The following is a 9,284-nucleotide window of genomic DNA, read 5'->3' on the forward strand; positions in this document are numbered from 1 at the left end:
CTTTTCTGGAATCTATTCATTATTCAACTCTCTCTCTCTCTCTCTCTCTCTCTCTCTCATGCTCACAATGCGATTTTACTTCTTTTCGTGCATTTTTTAAATCTAAACCTTACCTATTTCCTTGATGGAAATGCTTTTATTTGATGATGCTGAGTAACCATCTACTTATTCAAAAATAAACTTTTACCTTTCTTCACACTTAAATCCCTTCCATTGAATCATTGGATAATACGATCAATCAACGTAACCATCTCACATACAATTGTACGTGCACACAAGGAATACCATTTTACTTTCTTATGGACTCCTAAGTCAACGACGCCGACTGGTGCATCACCAAAAGCTAATGAATACACCTAGTTTTTCATATTGACATAAACAGTATATTGAAATTATGTCTCGAGTTTGAGTCCAAAAAAGAAAGTTTTCTAATTCAAGTAGATTTACTATTTTGAATAGGTTTCAGGCTTCCTAAAATAAAGTTTCCTACTTTGGATCCAATTTTTGCCTATATATAAGAAGTGGATATTTTTGTGAAGAGTATCAAAGAGGAGCTTCTGCATGTAAATTACACCCTGAAGATATCCGAGTGTGTTGAAGCCAATTAAATTCTTGTGATACGAATTTGTGTATAATTCCTTTATGAGATTGAGAAATTATTTCGTGAGAAATTGTGGGCTAAACACGGTATATGTAATTGGGTGTTATTGGGGCCTAAAAAACATTGAGAGTATTTGAGTGACTCGAGTGTGGTTGTAATTTTCGTTGTATAACTTGATCTATAGTTAAATTCATTACTGCTCTTCTCATGAATATATGCTACTACAACCGAATCACATAAATCTGGCGTCCGATTTATTTTCTTATTTTGTTTATTTATTATTCGATCGCTTGCTTCCGCAACACAATAAATGCTTATATTGGTCATATTTCATTGTTGATGCAGTTGATAAAAACAACCACAATATAAAAGATCCATACAGACAGACATGTCTCACATGATTGTTCAATGACAGAATCACCCAAACTGGGTTTTCTAATTAAAAGTTGGCAGGTGAGATTACGAAGTGGCATGAAAGTTCTGCTTCCCTCAATAATTAAATCAATTCTTTAATTATTGAGACAATATGGACATCCAACAAAAGATGGAGTAGGAGAGGAAGAACGACAGAGCAGACCATCCACCGCACAAATGGAGAAGCCAAGAGAGAGAGAGAGCGCAAGCTTGTCAATGGCAATGCCAAAGAAATGGAGGTGGAGGAAAGAGCTATCACAAGTGAAAGAGACTAGCAGAAACCCGATATCTTCATCTGGGAGATCGCCAAAGAGAGCAGCTTCAAGTCTGTCAACATATCCAATTGAACCCATCTTCACTCAAAAGCTTAAAGCAATGAGTTATGAAGCAACTATGATTTATTAATTGCTCAATAACACACCAACTCTCCGATATGAGATTTTATAACACAACTCACACGTGCAACTCAACATGAATTGCCATGCCCTTCATTATAGGTGACCACAAAGAAATAGCCTTCTTGTGCCAGACACCTGAGAGATAATTTTCCATGAAAATTTAATTTAATATTTTCCCGTATGGACAAAATTGAAAAAGCTTCTAAGGAAATGAGACTTTTGAGAAGCTGGGAGCAATTGGGACTTGGCCAACCTATTGGTTAGTGGCTCGAATGAAAGTTGATTATCTAAAACTAATTGACAACTTCATTGGAAAAAATGTCAGTAGTCACTCAAATTAATTTTGGTAATTTCATATAAAAGTTGATAACTTCAACACTTTCATGAGCTTTCCTGATAAAAGTTAACAACTTATTGGAATAGTTGGTAATTTGTAAACAATAATATAAACATTGGCAATTTAATATGAGGGTTGGTAACTTACTAACAAATTAATGGGTAAGCAATTTACCAGCAACTTTTTTAATTAAAAAAATGTGAAACTTACCACAGTTTTCACAAATCTACCAAAGACGGGAATTTTTGTCCTTTTTTTTTCTCAAATGGAACGAGAGATCATCCCACCCAGTTATTTTCTAATTTTCCTCCAATCTAACGGGAAAATTGCCAAAAAAGTTCTAAATATATTACAATTGTGTCAATTCAGTATTAAACTTTTTTTTGCCATTGAGTCCTAAACCTTTTGTATTTGTGCTAATTCAGTCTATTCGGCCAATTTTGGCTAGAAATCACTGGTATGGACATCAGCTGTTCTACGTGACGTGGTCAATGTTGACGTGAACATTTTTAAATAATATTTTTATAATTTTTTGAATTATTTATTTATTTATTTATTTTCCTTTTCTTTATCTTTCTTTTTTGTTTAGTGATTGGCCGGAGGCGAGGGCCAGTGAGGTCGAGCCTCGTCAGGGGTGGGTGAGGCTCAACATCGCTGAGTTGGCAAGGTCGACCTCGCCGGCCCTCGCCTATGGGTGATCGCTGAGGAACATAGGATGCAAATATCCATATGCAGCTTGAAGAGTTTTATGAGTGTAAGTATGACCAGCATGGCTAGGATACAAGGTTCCAAGTTAGAGACTACACAGTTTATAAACGTTCAACCAACTAAAAATTGAGTACGGATTCCAGGGAATCAAGCAAAAGCTATCTAACCTAAACAAAATGAATGTGTTTTGCTGGAATTGTGTCCGTGACGAAATATAATTCATCGAAAGTTGTTATTCAATTTTTAATGAGAGGAGACCTGATTCTGTGGCGACTCCGGACAAGAGATATCCAGGAGTGAACAAAGAACTCATTTGTTTTGATTAGCAACACAAATTCAATCCATGACAAGATTCGATCAACAAGAACTTCAAACTTTATAAACAATTCAGATAGACCCGTCCAACTATTGATTGGCGGCATCCGAACTCCATTGACACCATATTACAGAACTGTGCTTGGAACATAGATAACTACAACTAAGGAAATTGAAAGTAAAGTGCGGGAAAGTAAAGATAATTGAAAGATAACATTTTGATTGTGTGTTCGTGGGGGGTTTTCCTGGCTATCAGGTGGTATTTATATTGCAAGCATGGTAACTGTTTCCTCCAATATCATCTGTCCAACGACCATTGATCTCATCTTCATCGTTCATCCTGTGATATATGTCCATTAATTGCTATCGATCTTATCATTTTCCTTTATTTTCTGACATCTTTTAGTAACTGTTTGTTTGACCTCGTCTTTGTTTCGACACTTATCCTTCCGCATGAAATAACCGTCATCGATTCCTTTTTTTATTTTGACATCTGTCCTCCTACATATGGTAACCGTCATCGATCTCTCCTTTATCTTGACATCTATCCTTCTTAGTGAGATAACCGTCATCGATGCTATTTCATTCTGATATATGTTCTTCTTCGTCAAATAACTGTGATTGATCTCTTCCTTATTTTGACATCTGTCCTTCTTAGTGAGATAATCGTCATCGATGCTATCCCGTTCTTACATTTGTTCTTCTTCATGAAATAACTGTCATCGATCTCTTCCTTATTTTGACATCTGTCCTTCTTAGTGAGATAACCGTCATTGATGCTATCCCGTTCTGACATCTGTCCTTCCGCGTGTGATAAGCTATCATTAGCGTATTCCGATGAAACAGTCGCGTATAGAGCCATGTGCTTCTTTCTTATCGACAGCTTCGATGGCCTGGTCTTCTTGTATCAATTTCCATCGATAATCCACAATACGAAAATTTGGCCGGTGCTTATCCCCTCAGTGACCTTAATCTTTTCAATTTCAAATTCTTGAAATGTCCACGTCGACGCCGATCGCGCCACGTAGGACGGCCAGCGTCCATGTTAGCGATTTCCGGCCAAAATTAACCAGATAGACTGAATTGGCATAAATATAAAAGGTTTAGGACTCAGTTGATAAAAAAAAAGATTTAGAACTGAATTGGCACAATTGTAAGGTTTAAGACTTTTTTGGTAATCCTCCCCCAATCTAACTACCCATGTAGTGTTTGCCAAAGCCATCGCTTTTTTAATGGTTAGAGAGGAAAAAAAAAACACCAAGACTTTGTCATAGAGAGCTCTGAAAGGAGAGGCAGGATATCGCATAGACAAATTTATTCAATGTGAATTTCAGATTTTGAAGATTTGCGCATGGCCGAGTTGGTGGATGCTTTCCTTTCCTCCTAGAGGTTCTGGTTTCGAATCCCCGCTCGGTTCCGTAATTTAAGTGGGGGGCCCTGGCGGTGGGTTGCTGGGCTAGTCTCCCCCGAGGTATAGGCGCCCCGATTACCCGTGCGGGCTCGTCCCCGGGGAATGGTGGCGGATCCTCGGTTATCAAAAAAAAAAAAAAAACAAGAAGCCCTGCACAAATTACCGATACCAAGCTCATTTATATATCTCCATGCGACGAGATATGACTATGCTTGTATGCTTTGTCCGCTAGCAATACCGAACCGGTGCTTCACTTTTTCAATGGTTTATTTCACCTTGGAATGTGCGAGTTTGCCACACTCCTGTTTACCAATGAATTTCCTTTTTCACCCAAAGGACAAGAACGGCTTAGAGTTAAATTATACTGAGCGTTAAAACACATCTCGAGTTTGAACTTATCAGATGAAACCACCCGAGAAAGAATATGGAAAAAATACGAAAATACTTTCTGTGTTGAAGTGACTATCAATAATGGATAGTCAATCTTGGACCTTGTATTTGGATACAAGTTCATTGAAGCACACAACAATTTCCATAGAAGAATTGGAGTATTTGGATGTAATTGGGGGCTGAGAAACATCGAGAGCATTTGAGTGACTCGAGTGTAGTTGTAATCTCTTTTGTATCGCTTGATTGATAGTGAAATCTTTTGCTGCTTTTCTCGTGAACGTAGGTCACTCCAAACGAACAAATTTATTTCCTTGTTCCGTCTATTTTATTGTTGATTGATCAGTTTCCGCTACAATTCCGATGCATTTAAGATGAATAGTTTGAGCATCACGACTGTTGATAAGATCTCTCTCCTCAAAGAGTATATAGAAATTATTGGGTACATCGTTTGCGGGGTCATCGCAGTCATGAAAGAAATGGTGTTTCGGCTCTTATGTTATTTGGCAAACATGTGACGGTTGCAACGCCCACACGGTGCGGTACCCTCAACAACTTTTAAGAAGCCGCCTCACTCGATTTCAAGGCATCGTACCTTCAAAATATACTCCGCCAAACACAAATATCATTGCACGCATCGCAACATAGTAACCGACACATCACAATTGCAAATACATCGGACGGACTGCTAATCAATCGCCCCTGTGGATCATGGTCTGGGACGTGTCAGGTTTGTCATGGGGTGCGTAGGGTTCGGCCTCATTGAATCCGTTACAGCAACGTTGGTGGGGGACGAGTTCTTAAATAGCCGATTTAACTGTTCGATCTAAAAGCCCAACAAATAATTTATTAATTGGCCAATTGACAAAAGTCAATGGTTCTATGGATTTATGGTGGAAGGGAATGTCTAGGCGACCAATTATAAGAATTGATTTTAGCTGTGCTTGTGCGAGGAGGGGGGAGTTGAATTGACTAATGGATGATGACAAACGGGGCCTAACTAATTGAGCAATGTCGTTTCACACGTTGGGCGTTGTCATTGGTATCACGATACATTATACTATTGTATTTCCAATCAATCCGTGCCTTGTCGCTCTATATATTATTGTATTTTTTCTTATAATAAAATAATGTGCTTCAAGATTTATTTGTGAAGCTTTGTCCTTTCTTGGAGAATTGCGCCTATTTGTGAAGTAGTATGCCCATTCAAAAATTGTGCTTTTCAAAGAACATGACATGACCATCCGTTCAAAAATTGTGTCTTTCGATCTATTTTTGAACAAATAGTTAGGGGGAATTCCTTCATGTTGGAATAAGTGATTATTCAATTATTTGTACTTGTTTATGATACTAACATCACGAAACGACCCCATCGCTTCAAATTTTCCTACCTTTTATAAAATTATCACCGCGCAACCTTTCATTCCTACGATCTAAGGTACTCTTCTACATTTACATTATATTAAATTAAAGCCACCATTTGGCGTTTACCTTATTCAACTAGATCAATCTCTCTCTTGTGCTCACAATGCGATTCAACTGCTTTTCATGCTTTCTTTTTTTTCTTTTTTTCATCTAATCCTTACCTATATCTTTGATTGAAATGCCTTTATTTGATGACGTTGAGTATTCATCTACTTATTCAAAAATAACCTTTTATGTTTCTTCAAATTTTAAAGCCAAAGCCTTCCATTAAATCGTTGGATAGTATGGTCAATCAACGTAATCATCTCACATACAATTGTATGTGTACACAAGGAATACAATTTTAGGACTCTTAAGTTAGCAATAAAGCTATTGAATACGCCTAGATTTTTCATATTGACACAAACAATAAATGTTCGTATCGATCATTTTTCATTGTCAATGTAGTGAACAGAAGCAACCACAATATAAAAAATACATACAAATCCACATGTTTCACATGATTGTACAGTGACATAATCATCCAAACTAAGTCTTCTATCAGAAGAATTTTCCACTTGAGAGAGAGAGAGAGATGTCATTAGGTCTCCCAATTAAGAGGGAATGGAATTAAAAGTTGGCAGGTGATATTAAGAAATGGCGTGAAAGTTCCGTATCCCTCAATAATTCATTAAATTCTCTAATTCACATTGACTAATTGGTCACTATGCAACACTGGAAAGCCGAGAGGGATAGAGAGACAATAGGGACATCCAACAAAGAATGAAGCCGGCAAGAAAGATAGAGCACAGACCATCCACGACACAAATGGAGAAACTAGAGAGAGAGAGAGAGAGAGAGAGAGAGAGAGAGAGAGAGAGAGAGAGAGAGAGAGAGAGAGAGAAGAGAGATGTCATTAGGTCTCCCAATTAAGAGGGAACGGAATTAAAAGTTGGAAGGTGAGATTAGGAAATGGCAAGAAAGTTTTGCTTCCCCCAATAATTAAATGAATTCTCCAATTCACATTGACTAATTGGTCACTATGCGACACTGGAAAGCCGAGAGGGACAGAGAGACAATAGGGACATCCAAAAAAGGATGAAGACGGGAAGAAAGATAGAGCACAGAGCATCCATGACACAAATGGAGATGCCACAAAGAGAGAGAGATGTCATTAGGTCTCCCAATTAAGAGGGAACGGAATTAAAATTTGGCAGGTGAGATTAGTAAACGACATGAAAGTTCTGCTTCCCTCAACAATTAAATGAATTCTCCAATTCACATTTCCAACTTGGTCACTATGCGACACTAGAAAGCTGAAAGGGATAGAGAGACAATAGGGATATCCAACAAAGGATGAAGACGGGAAGAAAGATAAAGCACAGACCATCCACGACACAAATGGAGAAGCCAGAGAGAGAGAGAGAGAGAGAGAGAGAGAGAGAGAGAGAGAGAGAGAGAGAGAGAGAGAGAGAGATGTAATTAGGTCTACCAATTAAGAGGGAACGGAATTAAAAGTTGGCATGTGAGATTAGGAAATGGCATGAAAGTTCTGCTTCCCCCAATAATTAAATGAATTCTCCAATTCACATTGACTAATTGGTCAGTATACGACACTGGAAAGCCGAGAGGGATAGAGAGACAATAGCGATATCCAACAAAGGATGAAGATGGGAAGAAAGATAGAGCACAGACCATCCACGACACAAATGGAGAAGCTAGAGAGAGAGAGAGAGAGAGAGAGAGAGAGAGAGATGTCATTAGGTCTCCTAATTAAGAGGGAACGGAATTAAAAGTTGGCAGGTGAGATTAGGAAAAGGCATGAAAGTTATGCTTCCCCCAATAATTAAATGAATTCTCCAATTCCCATTGACTAATTGGTCACTATGCGACACAGGAAAGCCAAGAGGGATAGAGAGGCAATAGGGACATCCAACAAAGGATGCAGACGGGAAGAAATATAGAGCACAGACCATCCACGACACAAATGGAGAAGCCAGAGAGAGAGAGATGTCATTAGGTCTCCCAATTAAGAGGGAATGGAATTAAAAGTTGGTAGGTGAGATTAGGAAATGGCATGAAAGTTCTACTTCCCTCAATAATTAAATGAATTCTCTAATTCACATTGACTAAATGGTCACTATGCGACACTAGAAAGCCGAGAAGGACAGAGAGACAATAGGGACATCCAACAAAGGATGCAGAAGGGAAGAAAGATAGAGCACAGACCATCCACGACACAAACGGAGAAGCTAGGGAGAGAGAGAGATGTCATTAAGTCTCCCAATTAAGAGGGAACGGAATTAAAAGTTGGCAGGTGAGATTAGGAAATGGTATGAAAGTTATGCTTCCCTTAATAATTAAATGAATTCTCCAATTCACATTGACTAATTGGTCACTTGGTGACATTGGAAAGTCGAGAAGGACAGAGAGACAATAGGGACATTCAACAAAGGATGAAGACGGGAAGAAAGATAGAGCACAGACCATCCACGACACAAATGGAGAAACCGGAGAGAGAGAGAGAGAGAGAGAGTGAGAGAGAGAGAGAGAGAAAGAGAGAGAGAGAGACGTCATTAGGTCTCCCAATTAAGAGGGAACGAAATTAAAAGTTGGCATGTGAGATTGGGAAATAGCATGAAAGTTCTGCTTCCCTCAATAATTAAATGAATTCTCCAATTCACATTGACTAATTGGTCACTATGCGACACTGGAAAGCCGAGAGGGATAGAGAGACAACAGGGACATCCAACAAAGGATGAAGCCGAGTAGAAAGATAGAGCACAGACCATCCACGACACAAATGGAGAAGCAAAAGAGAGAGAGAGAGAGAGAGAGAGAGAGAGAGAGAGAGAGAGAGAGAGAGAGAGAGAGAGAGAGAGAGAGAGATGTCATTAGGTCTCCCAATTAAGAGGGAACGGAATTAAATGTTGGAAGGGAGATTAAGAAATGGCATGAAAGTTCTGCTTCCCTCAATAATTAAAAGAATTCTCCAATTCACATTGAATAAATGGTCACTATGTGACACTGGAAAGCTGAGAGGGACAGAGAGACAATAGGGACATCCAACAAAGGATGAAGATGGGAAGAAAGATAGATCACAGACCATCCATGACACAAATGGAGAAGCCAGAGAGAGAGAGAGAGAGAGAGAGAGAGAGAGAGAGAGAGAGAGAGAGAGAGAGAGAGAGAGAGATGTCATTAGGTCTCCTAATTAAGAGGGAACAGAATTAAAAATTGGCAGGTGAGATTAGGAAAAGGCATGAAAGTTATGCTTCCCCCAATAATTAAATGAATTCTCTAATTCAC

This window comes from Syzygium oleosum, unplaced genomic scaffold (genome assembly GCF_021117445.2).
Source record: "Syzygium oleosum isolate NSW1041296 unplaced genomic scaffold, Sole_v2.1 Sole_v2.37, whole genome shotgun sequence".
Classification (NCBI taxonomy): Eukaryota; Viridiplantae; Streptophyta; class Magnoliopsida; order Myrtales; family Myrtaceae; genus Syzygium; species Syzygium oleosum.